Here is a 17,239-nt window from a genome sequence, read left to right on the forward strand (position 1 = left end):
ATTCTTTTTACATTTATTTATTTGTTTTTAGATAATAATGCTTGCCTACAACAAAAAGAGCCCCAAGCAAATACCAAACTGTCCTTTGTACGTTTCATTTTTCAAAGGCAAGAATTAGCAATACTGAAATTATTTTCTGTATATTCTAGCACTGAATCGATAAGTAAATACACTGTGAATAAAAGATGCTAAGGTTCTCACTCAAAGATAAAAGGTATGAGTATGTAAATAGAGAAAGAATAAACTTTACAGTGCTGGATTGGAACTGGAAATAAATATCAATGTGAATTCTCCAGTTTTAATATAGATTGATCTAGTGGATTAGAAAAAAGCACAGGTATGCATGAGTATAGAAATGTTCATTGAGAGGACCCAGGACAAAGACACTGCAATAGCAATGGGCATATCCAAGGACCGAGATATTGTTTCCTAAATGTCATTTTCCATTAAAGTAAACAGGTTCCTTAGAAAAATGGAGCAGGAAAAATATAAGATGAGCCAGAATAATTATTCAGTGAATGATAGGAACATATCAAAAGAATCAAGGAACCAGACTAAAGTGGCTCCCACTGGCCAAATATGAGCATGATAATATATAATGATAGTAAAGGATTATAACCATGAATAAAAATAAAAATTCATGAGTTCACACTGATAACAATTTGTATACCAATTTAAAAAGTAAAGAAAGACAGTCATCCTTACATTAAAAACAAATTAATGAGTAAAAATAATGAAGATTAGAAAATTATCCTTTCACAGTTGCTATATGCTATGGCCTTAACCTGACTAGTGTTCTTAGAAGAAAATTTGGTTGAAGACCTGCATAGATGGAAAGAGGCCTCAGAAGAAAGCAACCTGCAGACATTTTGATATTGAAGTTCCAGCCTCTAGAACTGTAAGACAATAATTTTGTTATTTAAGTCATATTTATGGTTGGGAGACAGCAAGAAGTGAGCAGCTTCCTTAGACAAAGAAACAGAAGACACTTGTGAAAATGGCTGAACTGTCCTCCAATCATAGATGACTCTCCTCTGTACTGGAGTTAAGGAGAGAAATGCATTTCTACCTTAGCTGAATGCTATACAGTAACTGAATACTGAACACTCCCCCAAAGGTCTCCATGAAAAAGGATTGGTCCCCAATATGATGGATGCTCTTGGAAGGTGGCAGGACCTTTGAAAGGTGGGGTCTAATGGGAGATCCTTAAGTCACTGGGGCTGTATCCCGAAAGTGGATCGTGGGACCCCAGTCTTTTAGTTTCTCTCTGCCCTCCTGGCTCATAGTGTGAGTGGTCTGATCTGATACACATTCCTGACCACTGCTATCCACCACCTTCACCAGAGGCCCAATGCAACAGGGCTGCCTGATAATGCACTGAAAACTCCAGAACCATGAGCTGAGCAGAATTTTTATTTCTATAAGCTAATTATCTCACATATTAAGGAGGTATCTGCTTGATTTCTCTACAGTAAATTTATGATTTAATTTTCCTTTGTAATTAATGACTTGTAGGGAAAATGTTGACATGTTAATATGATTTTTCTCTTCCAATTATCACTCACTAGTTTTTACATCCATTAATGGTTTTCCTCTAAATCAGTTTTCATTATTGTTGTATTAGTCAATTTTGCATTATTACCTGAAGTGCTACCTAGTGTTCCTATGCTCAGGAAGGTTGTAATACACTTTTTAGAGAACACTCACATTAGATAAGCTTTGTTTAGTCATGAGTTATAGCACTGTAGGTTGTGAGCTCAATGTAACCAACAATATATATTAAATAAGGAGTCTGTAAGTGCGAACACATAAAACAAAGTTACACACACACTGGTTGTGGAAAATGTGACCTTGTTTGCATGAAAGAAACCTTTTACAATCCCTAGGAATAATGAGTCAGTACCGGCTAATTCAGTGTTCACAGTAACTTTATAAACAAACTTCCATGAATAATAAGAATCAATTGTTTATCCAGAATTTGACCACTTCTTACGCTTATCCTTCTACTTTCAACTAGATTCAATCAAGCATGACTCCTGCCCGGATCATGGCAATAACCTGAAAGTAATTGATCTCCTAACTTCCATCCATCCTCCACTCTTCAAACTATTCTCAGCAAGGCTACCAGAATTATCCTGTTAAAATTAATCCGATGTCATTCCTCTGCTCAAAATTCTTCACTGGCTTCCTCTCTTATTCACAGTAAAAACCAAAGTGTTTTAGCTACCAGAATCCTAGATTATGCATGGCTCCCCTGCCACCAATCAACATTCTTCTCTGACCTCATCTCACACTTTCCCTTACCAGTAAACCTGGTTCCAGATACACAGGCTAGTCCCTCTACCTAGTGTACTCTTTGCCCCAAATGACCAGGTTCATTCCCAGAATGTTAACTCTTCATTTAAATGACAGTCTGTGAGACCTACCTGACTACCCTTCCAGCACCCTATACACATACCTTGTTTCATTTTTCTCTGTCATACTTAGCAATATTTAACATACTATATGTTTATTTGTTTAAATGGCTATCTTCTACTCTAAAATAAAGAGGCTGGCCTTATAGAGGCCATGATTTTTTTTATCATCTACAATCTCCTTGGTTCAAAGGACACTGCCTACCGCATAGCAATACATATTTCTTAAATGCATGAAATGAAAGTTATTTGAAAAAAATTAAAGCTTAAATTTTTAAAACTTACAAAGTTATAGAAAGATTATAGTTTTACTATCTGTTGTTTAGATTATGCTAATCATATTATCAATATTACCTTTTGACAATGATAGGTCATAAACTAATATTTCTAATTTACAAAATGTAAAAGAAAATCAGAAAAAAATATTAACTTCTCTTAATATCTTTCTCTGTGAAACAGATTTGCTTATTTAAGAAAACTAAGTATGGAAAAATTAATGTATTGTACTTTGACTTTATCTTTAAGAGTTTATATGAAGAATATAAATAAATCCAGCCAGGTATTTAGCTCAGTGGTTTCGTCACCTGCTGCGCAAGCGCAAGGACCCAAGTTCGATCCCTGGTACCAAAAAAAAAAAAGAATATAAATAAATCATATAACATATCCAATTCCACGCAATATTTCAGCATCTAATTCCAATATTATAACTGTCATTTCAATTTCTGCATAGTTTTATTCCAATGAAAATTAGACTAACAACTATGAATGTCATTACTCTTAATGACCTTATGAAGTTCTTATCATATTAAGGTCTCTGCAATGAAAAGCATTTATGCCATAGTTAGCTGCTGATCTATATTGAATAAATTCAAAAAAAGAAGAAAATCACTCATTTTCAGGTCATTTCAATACAAACTGATAATCAAAAACTGTAGTCTGAACTCTACTTTAGTCCTTAGCAACTCTGTACCAAAATGCATTTTTTCCATATGTTGAACCAACAGATAATTTGAATTCCTGAATATCTATTAGAAAACCTCTATTTACCACATCTTAGTTCCATATCTCACTGCTGAGACAAAATATCCAACACCCAAAGTTAAAGGAGGAAAGGTTTATTTGGCTCACAATTTGTAGAGGTTTCAGTCCATAATCAGCGGGCTCCAAGGCAGGGTGGCATGACAGAGGAGCATCATGGAAGAGAAAAAGTTCATGGCAAGCAGAAGCCAGACAGCAGCAAAGCAGCGAGACAGCAAGCAACAAGCAGTGACCTCTTTCTGTCCCTTATATACTATCCAGGCAACTTACCCTTAAAGGTGGGTAGTACTCACACCCACCAGGGGCAGCCTTAATCTTAGCATCTCACCATGAATCAATTCCAGTATCACATGCTTGATCCCAGCATCACACACTCCAGACCCAACCACCTCTGAAAAGCCCCACCTATGACTGCATGAGGCTTTAGGGAGACATCTATATACAAGCTATAACACCACACATACATGATTCTAGTGTTTAAATTATTGTATAAGAAGGACAGTTACCATTCTTATTTTGCTCATACTGAAGAAAACAACCCTTAAGAACCATAAATGAGCCCTTAAAACTCTTTTTTAAAATTTGGATTTATTTAAATACTGTATAAATGTAACCATCTGTATCAAGCTGAACTCATTTCAAACTGGTTTTTATAATTAAGGTACTCTAAAGAAACAACTCAACAAATCTAATCAATTTTAATTGGCTATAAAATATCACAAAACTATTTATAATAAAGAAGCAATTTAAGAAAATCTACTTCCCAAGTACAGAAACATTTACTTTTGGATGAGACTTGAAGCTACTTCCCACAGTTGCAGTACCTTTCACTTTCTCTGTATAGGGTAAGGGATTGTACACTATCTAGTTTACCCATACCTTTACACTTTTTTGTTTCTCATAGAAAAGGAATAAGTAGGAAGAATTTGTGTCTCAACTCATTATACAAGGGAGTGTGGTGAGTTCTTTTCAATTTTCTCTAAACTGATTGTCATGAGCATGCGTAAAATAATTTTTTTCTTCAATATGATATATGGTAAAGCTGAAATGTTCAGACTTCTACTCATGTAACAGAAAGTCTACTTCAAGCCATATAGAATCAATGTATGTAGGTAGGCTACATCAGAATACATAACTAGTAGGCAGTTCTTTTGAACATCTTTTCTGATATTTCAGTATATCTGCAAGTACACTATAAAACAAAATAAAACCATATTTAAATTCACTTAATTTAATACCATATAGTTCAATGGAGTACTGCTTAAATTTTATAAGAACAGCATGCCATTTATCTTAAAAATTTTTTCACCTTGGAGAAATGTGCCATATGGCAGATACACAAGTACCTACATGTAGGAATATTGGTAAAGATAACACGTATCTTCTACAACATGAGCAAGTGAAGAAAATAATGAACCCAAAATATTAGGGAATGAATAAAGTCATTCAATTCTCAGAATAAATGAGGAAGAAACGTGAAAACTACAACTTATTTTTGCCTTTCATTTTTACTGATGAAGTTTTAATTTATTTTCTTCAAGGGAAGAAAAAAATTAGCAAGACCATACGCACTGAAGTCAGACAAAATTGGTTTTAACTATTTTATTTCTTTATATCATGTACTTAAAAACTTGTATGTCTGTAAGAAATTTCCAAGGCTGAGTGTCTAGGTCAGTGGTTGACTACTTGCCTGGCATGTGCAAGGCCATGGACTCAACTACCAACATTAAAAAAAAAAAAGAATTAGTGAATAAATAAATAAATAAATACAGAAGGATGCAAGGAAAGAAGGGAGAAATAAATTTCCACCATAGCTTTCTAGCACTGTTGTTATTATGACTTATTTTTTTGAATCTGACAAATAACAATGGAATAAAAACTATTAATTTCACAGGATTTGCCTTCAATAAACAAAATAACTGTAACACTACATAGATTCTTTATGGTACTTTCTTAAGATAATCTTGACAAGAAAATAAGTATAAAAAACAAACCTGAAAGTTTAACATTACTAATACAACAATAAATACTATCCCAGTTTTTAAAAAGATAAAATATTTCCCTTTAATGCTTTCTTTTTTGTTTTTATATTTTGTTTCGTTTTGTTTTGTCTTGTTGAAATAGGTTCTTGCTATGTAGTTCAGGCTGGCCTTGAACTCACTATATAGACCAGGCTAGCCTCGAACTCGTGGCCAATCCTCCTGCCTCAGCCTCCCCAGTACTGAGATTACAGGCATGTGCCAAAACACTCGGCTCCCTTTAACTTTTATATGAAAAATTTTAGTCATTTCACGTGATATCAAAAGACAAAAGACAATGGATACTTGTGTACAATGGAAAACCTAAAGTTACAGACTCTCTCTCTTTTTTTTTTGTTTTTTGAGGCAAGGTTGAAAGGTTGAACTACAACCTTTGCAGTTCAAGCTGGCCCTAAACTCACTATGTAGCCTAGGCTTGCCTCAAACTCACAGTGATCCTCCTGCCTCAGCCTTCCGAGTGCTGGGATTATAGGCTTGCACCACCATGCCCAGCCAGACTCTCCTGAAAAGGCATGTGTTATAAAAAGAATTATCTAGTGGTGCATGGTGGTGATTTTACACAGAAGAAAAATCAGATATGGCCTTAAATGAAATTCTGAGCTCATTATACCAAAGGAAAAAATATACTGTACATGGAAAAGTACTGTTATCGATGTCATACACAAAAAAATAGACTCATTAGGAATCTTAGGGAGAACTCAAACTCAAAAAAGGTGCCAATAATATTATTTCTAAACTTCAATAATTTAATGAGTAAACATTTATTACTCTTGCTCTATTGTAAATTAATATGTTTTACATTTTCTCCTTTGAAAAGTCTCATAACACTGAAAATGTTAGGGCTGGGATGCAGTTCATTGGTAGAGCATATACAAGGCCCCGGGTTCCAACCCTGGAACTGAAGGGAAAAAAAAGTAAATAAATGTTAATTAGATCTAGTCTGCACAAGATAATATTCACTACTTACACGTGTCAGGCATGCAAAGAGGCAGGAAAAACTACTCACAATAAAAGACTAATGAAAGTGTCCATAACAGATTCTACAGTTAGTAGACAATGATGTTAAAGCAGTTATTTTAAGATTTTTGTTTTTTTTTCAAAAAGTGGGTAAGTGGAAACTTTAAGACCTAAATCACACTTATGAAGGCAAAACCTACACAGCTAGCACAATTTAAAAAAAAAAACAAAAAAAACAGTACGATGGGCCGGAGATTTAGCTCAGTGGTTCCACTGCCTGCCTCGCAACCGCAAGGACCTGAGTTCGATCCCCAGCACCAAAAAAAAAAAAAAAAAGTATGATTAAAGATAAATTAGACACTGTAGAAAAAACATGAGTATAGTTCTTGACACAGCCACAGAAACGTCCAAAATGAAAACATAGAGAAAAAGGACAAGGGAAAAAACTGACTAGAGCACAGGCTGTAGGACATAGAAGGTTATAGGACAAGAACAAACACTATTATATGGGTAGCAGGGGACTGAAGAGGCAGAAAATGTGTATGAAGAAATAAAGGCAGAAACATTTCAAATTTGATAAAAACCATAAACTCTCAGTTATAGGAAGCTCAAAAAACACAAATGTAAAAGATTTTTAAAAATTAAACTACAATAAGATAAATCATGTTTAAATAACTAAAAACCAACGATAAAGATAAAATCTTAAAAGCTGTCAAAGGAATGTAAAGCATGCAGAACAACAAATAAGATTACAGCAGATTTTTCCTTGAAAAATCACTATTTACATTATTCAAAACATAACAGGAAAAAACGTGTCAAATTATATTTGATATCAAAAATGAAGGTGAAATAAACACTTTTTTAGACCCGAAAAAGCTGAAAGAATTAAATACCCACAGATCTGTATTACAAGAAATGTTTAGGTAAAACACTCAGGCAAAATTAAAATGATACTGGAGACAAAGGAATAAAAATGCTAGAAGATTACTATATGGATAAATACATGAGATAGTTTATATATTACTGTAATTTATTTTAAAGATCATTAGTGAAAAACAAAAACACAACAATGTGTGTAGTTTATCAAAATGCAAAAGTAGACCATTCCATTCATGAGTGTATGCAGATCCCAGGGGGCAGCTGTGGGCCCAGACCAGCTTGGCTCCAGGCAGATCCTAGTCCAGGGTCTGCCCCAACCCCACAGGCTCCTACGCACCCACCCATGCCAGGGGCCCATAGGGAAAGGAGGTGCACGAGTGGAGGCTTCCAGCAGAGGCCCGCAATTCCATCAGTGAGTCCATGCAGGTCCCAGGGAGCAACTGTGTGGCCCAGATGGGCACAGTTACAGACAGATCCCAGCCAGGGTTCTGATCCAATCCCAGGAGCTCGGGAACACCTGCCCAAGCCAAAGGCCCGCCTGGAAAGGGCCTATGCACGTACATGGGCTTTAGCCAGAGGCCCACCATACCATCGGCCACAGCCAGGGACCTGCCTGGAGAAGAGCTGTACAGGCACACAAACAATACCCAGAGGCTTGACCTATACCATTGATAAGTGCATGGCCAACCTAGCCAAAGCCTGTGCAGACAACAGGACCTGGGGTGCACAGCCACCAGCAAAACACCCTCCGAGACAACAGCTACACAGGGGACCCAGTGGGAAGCACACGTAGATACCATACCAAGTGTGCACAGGTCCCAGCCAGGAGCATGCCCAGACAACAGGTCAGCTCAGGGATCCAAAAGGGCACCACTAAGCACCCATGAATTGTTGTACTGGTGAGCAGCAGAGTAAAGGCTGCTCAGTGGCTTGCTAAGAATTCAAGACCACTGGGTAAGCAAAGTCACCTCAACAAACAGCAGGCTGCATCTGTTAAATAAGAAGACACGTAAATAAGTCTCAAAACCAAATTTCCAGATCATCTAAGGCAAACCCAAAGGGCAATGAGATGGAACAATCTGATACTCAATCACCAGCACTCCCTGAACTGGCAATGAAAGAGGACGTGAAAAAATAAAATCAGAAATAAATTCTCGGATAACAGCAGAGACTGTGCCCATAATATAAGGCATGATTAATAAATCTAGAGTGGACACAGATAAAAAAAATATAGGAGCTGAGGAACATGATGGAATCCCAACATAAGAAACAGATGGACTCCATAAAACAGATGAAAACAGACTTCCAGAAGATTAAAAACTCCATTGAAAGTTTACACACCAGAATGAGCCAATGCAAGGATAGAATTTCAGAGAGAGAATATAGGACTGCAATTAGTGACTAGGAAAAGAAAAATTTCTTAAAAATAGTAAGGGACCACGAGAAATCAATCCAGCAGCTGCTAGACGATGCAAAGAAGAATAACATAAGACGGACTGGAGTCATTGAGGAAACAGAAAAGCGTGCAGACGACATAAAAAAACTGTTCACAGAAGTAATGGTAGGAAACGTCCCAAATAGGAGAAAAGAACTTGACATACAGATAAGTGAAGCATATAGGACTCCAACTAACCATGATCAAAAAAATCTACACATAAGCATATAATAGTTAAGATTCCAGAAACCCAACACAAGAACAAAATTCTACAGGGAGTTAGAGAAAAGAAACAAATCACATATAAAGGAAAGCCCATCAGAGTCACAGAAGACTTTTCAATACAAACTCACAAGGCAAGAAGAGCATGGAGTGACATATTCCAAGCCCTAAAGGAAAACAAACCCAAACACAGAATGATGTACCTTGCAAAACTATCTTTCAAAAGTGATGGAGAAATAAGATACTTTCATGACAAAGGACACCTTAGGAGTTTTATGAATACCAAACCAGCACTCCAAAATATTTTACACAATATCCCAGGGAAAGACAATGAGGATCACAACCCCAGGAAGCCCTGCAGAATGAATCCATCACAGATGATAAGAAATTAACTGCAAAAGGGGAGAATCCCACTAAAAGAAAAACATATGACAAGGATAAGTCAATACATATCAGTTATAACCATCTGTGCTAATGGTCTCCATTCACCAATGAAAAGAAATAAACTGGCAGAATGGGTCAAAAGGCAATATCCGACAATATGCTGCATATAAGAAACACACTTAATTCAAAAGGAAACTCACAGACTGAAAGTTAAAGGGTAGAAAACAATACTCCATGCAACAGGAACCTGAAAAAAAGGAGGAGTACCTACCCTCTTTGCAGATCAAGTGGATTTCAAATCAACACTGATTAAGAGAGACAAAGAAGGGCATTACATCCTTCTAAAGGGAACAATCCAACAGGAAGAGCTGACAATCATTAATATATATGCACCAAAAATTAGTGAGCCCAGCTATATAAAACAAATACTAATGCACATAAAAAGCATATAAGCACTAATACAATAGTAGTGGGGGACCTCAATACCCTACTGTCACAAATAGATCAACTAGACAAAAAATAAACAACGAAATACTAGAATTCAACAAAACTCTTGAACAAATGAACTTAACAGATGTTTACAGAGTGTTCTACCCCACAAAATCAGAATACACATTCTTTTCAGCTGCACATGGGTCGTTGTTTAATAGACCACATACTTGCTCACAGAACAATTTTAAGTACGTGTATATTATCAGACCACACTGTGATGAAATTGGATATCAATAGCAAAAGAAACCACAAGAATTTCAAAAACACATGGAAACTGCACAACACACTTCTGAATAACCAATGGGTCACAGAGGAAATTAAAGAAGAAATCAGACATGACAATGCCAATACAACATATCAGAATCTATGGGACACAATGAAAACAGTCTTACGAGGGAAATTCATAGCAGTGAATATTCACATTAGGAAAAAAGAGCGAGCTCAATTATACAACCTGATGCTGAACCTCAAGCTTCTAGAAAAAGAAGAGCAGGACAAACCCAAAGCCCATACAAGGGAGGAAATCATAAAGATCAGGGCAGAAATCAAGGCAATAGAGACTAAGAGAACAATACAAAAAAATCAATGAAGCAAAGAGTTGGTTCTTTGAAAGAATAAACAAAATTGACAAACACTTAAGACATCTTATCAAAAAAAGGAAAGAAAAGGCCCAAATCCATGCAATTAGGAATGAAAAGGGTGAAATTACAAGAGACCCAGCAGAAATCCAGAGGATCGTCAATATCTACTTCCAGAACCTATACACCAATAAGATGGAAAACACAGAAGAAATGGACAGATTGCTAGATACGTGTGAATTAGCAAACTTGAACAAAGATGACCGAAAAATTCTAAACAATACAATATCAATCAATGAATCTGAAAATGTAATTAAAAAGTTACCAACTAGGAAAAGCCCAGGTCCTGATGGCTTCACTGAATTCTGCAAGGCATTTAGAGAGGAACAACTGCCACTATTGTTTAAACTCTTCAATGAAATTGAAAGGGAAGCAATACTCTCAAATTCATTCCTTGAAGTAAGCATCACCTTGATCCCAAAATCACAGAAAGACTCAACTGAAAAAGAGCACAATAGGCCAATCTCACTAATGAACATAGATGCAAAAATCCTTAGTAAGGTACTGGCAAGTAGAATGCAGAAGATCATCAAGAAGATCACACACCCTGACCAAGTGGGATTCATCCTACGGATGCAGAGATGGTTCAACACACTAAAATCAATAAATGTAATACACTATATCAATAGAGCCAAGGACAAAAATTATATGATCATCTCAATAGATGCAGAAAAAGAACTCGACAAAATCCAACACACATTTATGGTTAAAACCCAACAAAAAATTGGAATAGACAGTTTCTACCTCAAACTGATGAAAGCCATCTATGAAAAACTAACAGCCAATATCATACTAAATGGTCAAAAACTGAAATTCTTCACATTAAAATCAGGAACAAGACAAGGATGTCCACTATCACTACTCCTGTTCAATATAGTTTTGGAAACATTAGCCATAGCAATCAGACAAGAGAAAGAAATGAAAAGAACAAAGATAGGAAATGAAGAAGTCAAATTGCTATTATTTGCAGATGACATGATACTCTAAATAGAAGACCCCAAGAACTCCACCAAAAGTCTTCTAGACTTAATAACCAAATTCAGTCAAGTAGCTGGATACAAGGTCAACACACAAAAATCAATAGCTTTCCTCTACACAAGCAACAGACTCACTGAGAGAGAAATAAGGCAAACAATTCCTTTCACAATAGCATCCAAAAAACTGAAATACCTAGGCATCCACCAAACAAAAGAAATGAAAGACCTCTTCTCTGAAAACTATGGCACTCTGAAAAGAGAGATTGAAGATATCAGAAAATGGAAAGGCATCCCTTGCTCCTGGGTAGGAAGAATCAACATAGTGAAAATGGCCATACTTCCAAAACTGCTATGTAGATTCAATGCAATTCCAATTGAGATCCCAGCAGCATACTTCAATGGACCTTGAGAAAACAATCCAAAAATTCATTTGGAATAGGAAGAGACCTAGAATAGCAAAAGCAATTCCAGGCAACAGAGACATGGCAGGGGGTATCACAACCCCCATCTTGAAACTATACTAAAAAGCTACTGTGATAAAAACAGCATGGTACTGGCAAAGAAACAGACTTGAGGACCAGTGGAACAGATCAGAAGATGCAGAAACAATGCCAGACACACTCAGCTACCTCATCTTAGACAAAGGAGCCAAACACCCTCATTGGAGGAAAGATAGCCTCTTTAATAAATGGTGCTGGAAAAATTGGGTTGCAACTTGCCAAAAATTAAAACTAGATCTATATCTCTCACCATGCACTAAACTAAAATCAAAATGGATTCAAGATCTAAATATTAAAATAGAAACTCTGAACCAGTTGGAACAGAGGTTAGGTAGAACCCTTGAAGACATCGGTGTAGGAAAAGATTTTATGAACAAAGCCTCAGTTGCCCGTGAACTAGCACAAACAATCAACAAGTAGGATCTCTTCTTATTAAAAGGCTTCTGCACAGCAAGAGAAACTACCAGCAGTGTGAAGAGACAACCCACAATGTGGGAAAACATCTTCACCTGCTCTTCCTCAGACAAAGGTCTACTATCTCAAATCTATAAAGAACTTAAAAAGATCAGACCTCCCAAATTTAAAGACCCAATCCAAAAATGGGCATCTGAAATGAACAGACATTTCTCACACAAAGAAGTAGACATGACAAATAAACATATGAAAAAATGTTCAACATCACTGGTCATTGGAGAGATGCAAATGAAAACAACACTGAGCTTCCACCTCACTCCAGAAAGAATGGTTGCTATCATGAAATCAACCAATAACAAATGCTGGCGGGGCTGTGGGGAAAGAAGAACCCTGCTCCACTGCTGGTGGGAGTGTAGACTGGTGCAACCACTGTGGAAATCAGTATGGAGATACCTCAAAGAACTAGGACTGGAAGTCCCATTTGACCCAGCTTTTCTCCTGCTGGGTATCTTCCCCAAAGAATTAAAAGAATCATACCACAGTGATATATGTGCACCCATGTTCATAGCAGCACAATTCGTGATAGCTAAAACTTGCAAACAACCTAATTGCTTAGATATTACTCTGCACTCCTGGCACAAATATTCTCTTTTTTGTGATTTTTAAAAACTAACAGATTAAAACTCACATTAGAAAATTCCTGTTTTGTTTCCCTTAGACAAGTGCAATGTTAAAGACAGTAAAAGGGAATCATTAAAGCATGTGTTGTGGCAAAAAGTACAATTCCCCACACTTAAAGAATCCCAGCAAATCTCTGGGACATCTCCTAAGAGAAAAACCCAGAGCACTATTTATTTTCTAATATATATAATAAAAAACAAAGAAAAGTGATTCCTTCTCACACTACTTAGTACAGATACAAGCTGTATGAATTCACAAATTCATTTTGTATCTAAACTTAACCATGCACAAGGGCCCATCAAAAACCATGGTGTATTTGAGTAAAAAAAAAATTACAGTAAAAGACACATTGCCATTAATCCCTCTCAGAATACTTCCCCTCACTTGTAAAACACTTATCTCATCATTCTTGTCACTTTCTGAAGCAGTTCTGGAAGCATTGTTTCATATCTTTACCAGGTCTGATAAAAAATATGGTGAATGCTGCTGCAGAGTGCCATCCAATGGGAAAGGCAGGTTCATAAAAACATATGGCATGTCCTTATCCACCTTATTCAGTACATCTACCACCCTGTGACTTCTGGCTCTTCCCCAAAGTCAAAATGACTTTGCACTGAATCAAAACATCAGAGTAACCACAGGATAGTACAACTAAAGGCACAAAAGAGGACTTCCAGAACTGCTTCAGAAACTGGCAAGAACAATGGGAGTAGTATGCTCAAAGCAAGGGGAATTATTTGCATGGGTATTAATGTTAATGTGTCTTTTACTGTAATAATTTTAATCCACTGTAATTTTGATTATACTGCATATTTTACAAACTAGAAGTATTCAGGATTGAATTTGCAGTAGCAAAGTAAAATTTATGTATTTTCCATTTAAGTACTTGTTATCCTATACTGCTATCAAGAGACAACTCCAACTAGAATGCATATAGTTCTTATGAAAAATAAGTATTTCTTTCTAAAGTAACAAGCCTGATGCAGTGTTCCTTGAAGAGTGGTTCTCTTTGATTACTGCTTCAGGCCAGTGTTTTCCTAAAGGGTTCATGAGTCTGGAAATAGATGAACATAAATACCAAAGGTCCTTGGCAAAGATTTTGGAATTGTTTTCCATCTTTTCAGCTTTCTATTTCACTTCTGAAGTGTTCTTGCCAAAAATGTTTAACTTGAATCTAATCAAGCCTCTAGACCTACCCTTCAATCTACAGGAAATATTGTGGACAGACTAAGGACAATCAGACAAAATCAGAATATGGGAAATTTTACAAGAAAACTGTCCTTTGTTGAAAAAAATCAATATCATGAAAAAATAATGGAGGAACTATTCTAGAAAAAAAGATTAGTAAGAGAGTTTAAAGAGATGCAACAATCAAAAGTAGTGGGTTTACTTTGGTCTGGTTCTGATTCAACACAAAGGGAGATAATGAAGAACAGGAAAAAACAGCTGTTAGAGACACCCAGAGGACAATGCACTGAATCTAAACTAGTGTTCCTTTGGATATAAATTTTAACATTCAAAATTTTAACTATTTAGTGTAGTCAGGAGTTTGGGATTTCAACATTAACCCAGACTTCCTTCTGGTTTCCTACTATTGCAAAATCCCCACATGTAGGAACTAAGCTCTTGAGTCCACCCTACTTCTTGATCAAATCCAAAATTTATCCTGACTATAGAAATTATATCCAAGACTTGTCTCTTAAGACTTTATTTTCTTCAACTGGGTGCTCTATGTCAGACTGTTTTAAATAACTCTACCAAGACCTCTTCATGCCTAAAGTAATGACTCTGGACACAGACGTGCATCTATGTCTATCACCAGGGCCCCACAGTCTCTGCTAGGGCCTAATCCAGGAGAAGCCTGGTCCAGCCCACCTGATTGAACTAAAGTTCTGGCATAAACCCTACAAATATTGGAAAATTTTGCTCTCACAGCTTATCATCCTTATGAAAAGTAAATAACTTTCACAAAAGGACTTATATTTCCACAAACATAGAAGCAATGTGAAAACAGAAACATGGCTGTGGGTATTCTTCAATGGTGTATCTCTCCCCCTAGGTTTCGTCTCCAGCACAACAAAAACAGAAACAAATGTTTTAAATACAAAATTTTATACTTTTAATTTAAACATGATTATAAAGTTTTTATTACAAAAGAAAATATACATATACCTCATATATTGTATAAGTATTTATTGAGAAAATAACTATATTTAATAGAGAAATCAAATTTTTCAGAACAGGAAAGTGCTATCATTAATACCTTTAGAAAGACAAATGTATATTAGCTCATTCTTTAATGAAAGAGATTCAGCCAAATAATTTGCTGCCTATAACCAATTAAAAGCATGCCTTCAGAATCTCATTCCATCCTACTTTAACAGTGTTTCATTTATATCAAAAGCAACAAAATGCAATTATTATCTATGAGTAACTTTTTATAATAATGAGTTACAAGAACTATTTCAAACTTTATTATATCAGAATTAGATTTTATTTCAAAACTGTTTTTAAAGTTAAGCTATATCATTGAAAATAGATATCAAAGACTTAAAAGTATGCATTTCCTTTTGTTACTAGTCATTCTGTATCAAATATGAAAGTAGTATAAAATACACTGCATAAATGAATTATAATATCATTGGATTAAGTCATCACTTGCTCTGGGTGAAGTTAGATATGAATGTTTACAAAGTAATTTTACTAACCTGAGAAGGCTAGGCAGGTATAAAATAATTAACAATATAATGGATTATTTTGACAGACTAAGTAATGCTTAATGTACAAAAACTATTTTTGAACTCCACTTGATGATTAAACAAAGGATTCTTTTATATAAGAAGCTAAATTTTGAAAGATGAGGATGGAAGTTCTCAAAAATACGTCAACTAGACTGCAAGCTCTTTGTGTGCCTAGAAAATATTGTTTTGAATCTCAATAACTCGAATATAACATGTGCTCAGTAAATGTTTCTTGATTATGCAAAGCATTCTTAAAAATAACAAAGGAATAAAAATGAGGTATATGACATAATCAAGGAAATAATCATACAATATTGGAACTTAAATTCAAGATTGACTCCAAAGCATATGGTCTTTACACTGTACTATTTTTTCCTTTTCTTCTCTAAAATAACTGACATAATGTAATTATAAAAGGATTTTTAAAAATTGAAGTTGGCTCAAAGCTTAGTGATAGATTATTTTCTTAGTACGCACACGGCTCTGGATTCCATTGCCAGTACCATCAAAAAAAAAGAAAAGAACTACATTAATAAAGAAACAAAAATCTCAAAATATTGGTTGAGGTCCATGAAAATAAGTTCAGTAAAATTAAAACTGTGATCATGGATTCTTGCACCCTAAGAAAACAATAGAAACCCCAGAAGCAGAAACATAAAGGCCTGGGAAGGAAACAGAAAAGAGTAAGAGCAAGTAAGAGTAAGAGCAAGGAGAGAGACAGGGAGAAGGAAGGAGAAGAAAGAAGCTGGGAGGAAGGAAAAAGGACAAAGGAAGGGAGAAACAGAACTGAATCAATGACTATCACTTCTAATCCACTGGAAATAACAACAGCATTTTTAATTGTGCAAGATATAGCCAAATAAAAGAATTGTTTACTTCATTTAATCCAACAAAATGACGAGAATATATTACAAATAAAAGAAAAAGAAAAAACATGTTAGTAAAAAGAGAAAAGATAAAGAAAAAACATGTTATTAACAAGAGAAAAGATAAAGAAACAAAAGAAAATAGAACTTTTAATAACATTTTTATTTAGCTAGAAAGAAAATTTTTTAAATAAAAACAAATAAATCCTCACAATTTTTAAAAATCTAAATATGAAGACTAATTCAACACATTTTATCAGAATGAAAATATTGCTCAATGACAGCAACAGTAAAGCTTCTGATCATAATCTATAATTTCTATAAAAATCTAACATTTAAAAAAATTTCTAGATATAAAATTACATTAATTACATAAGAAGCTACAATTGTAAATCTGTGTAGAATATAAATAACATACTTCTCTTTGCACTTCTGAGACGACTCATGAAAATATTAGGATAATACAGACATATACAATTAAGCTATGAAGCCAACATAATGTTATAAAATGTATTTTAAATACCACAGGTAAAAACGTCTAAATGAATAGAACATCACTTTT

General features: G+C 35.2%; 1 protein-coding gene across 6 annotated transcripts in view; it reads right to left on the reverse strand.

Moving 5' to 3' along the window:
• The window catches only part of Fer (FER tyrosine kinase), a 415,378-nt gene that overhangs the window by 353,382 nt on the left and 44,757 nt on the right, over positions 1-17,239 (reverse strand). The window lies entirely within an intron of this gene.

The sequence above is a fragment of the Heterocephalus glaber genome, unplaced genomic scaffold (assembly GCF_053883595.1).
Source record: "Heterocephalus glaber isolate CG9 unplaced genomic scaffold, H.glaber_assembly_v1.0 deba00001465, whole genome shotgun sequence".
Classification (NCBI taxonomy): Eukaryota; Metazoa; Chordata; class Mammalia; order Rodentia; family Bathyergidae; genus Heterocephalus; species Heterocephalus glaber.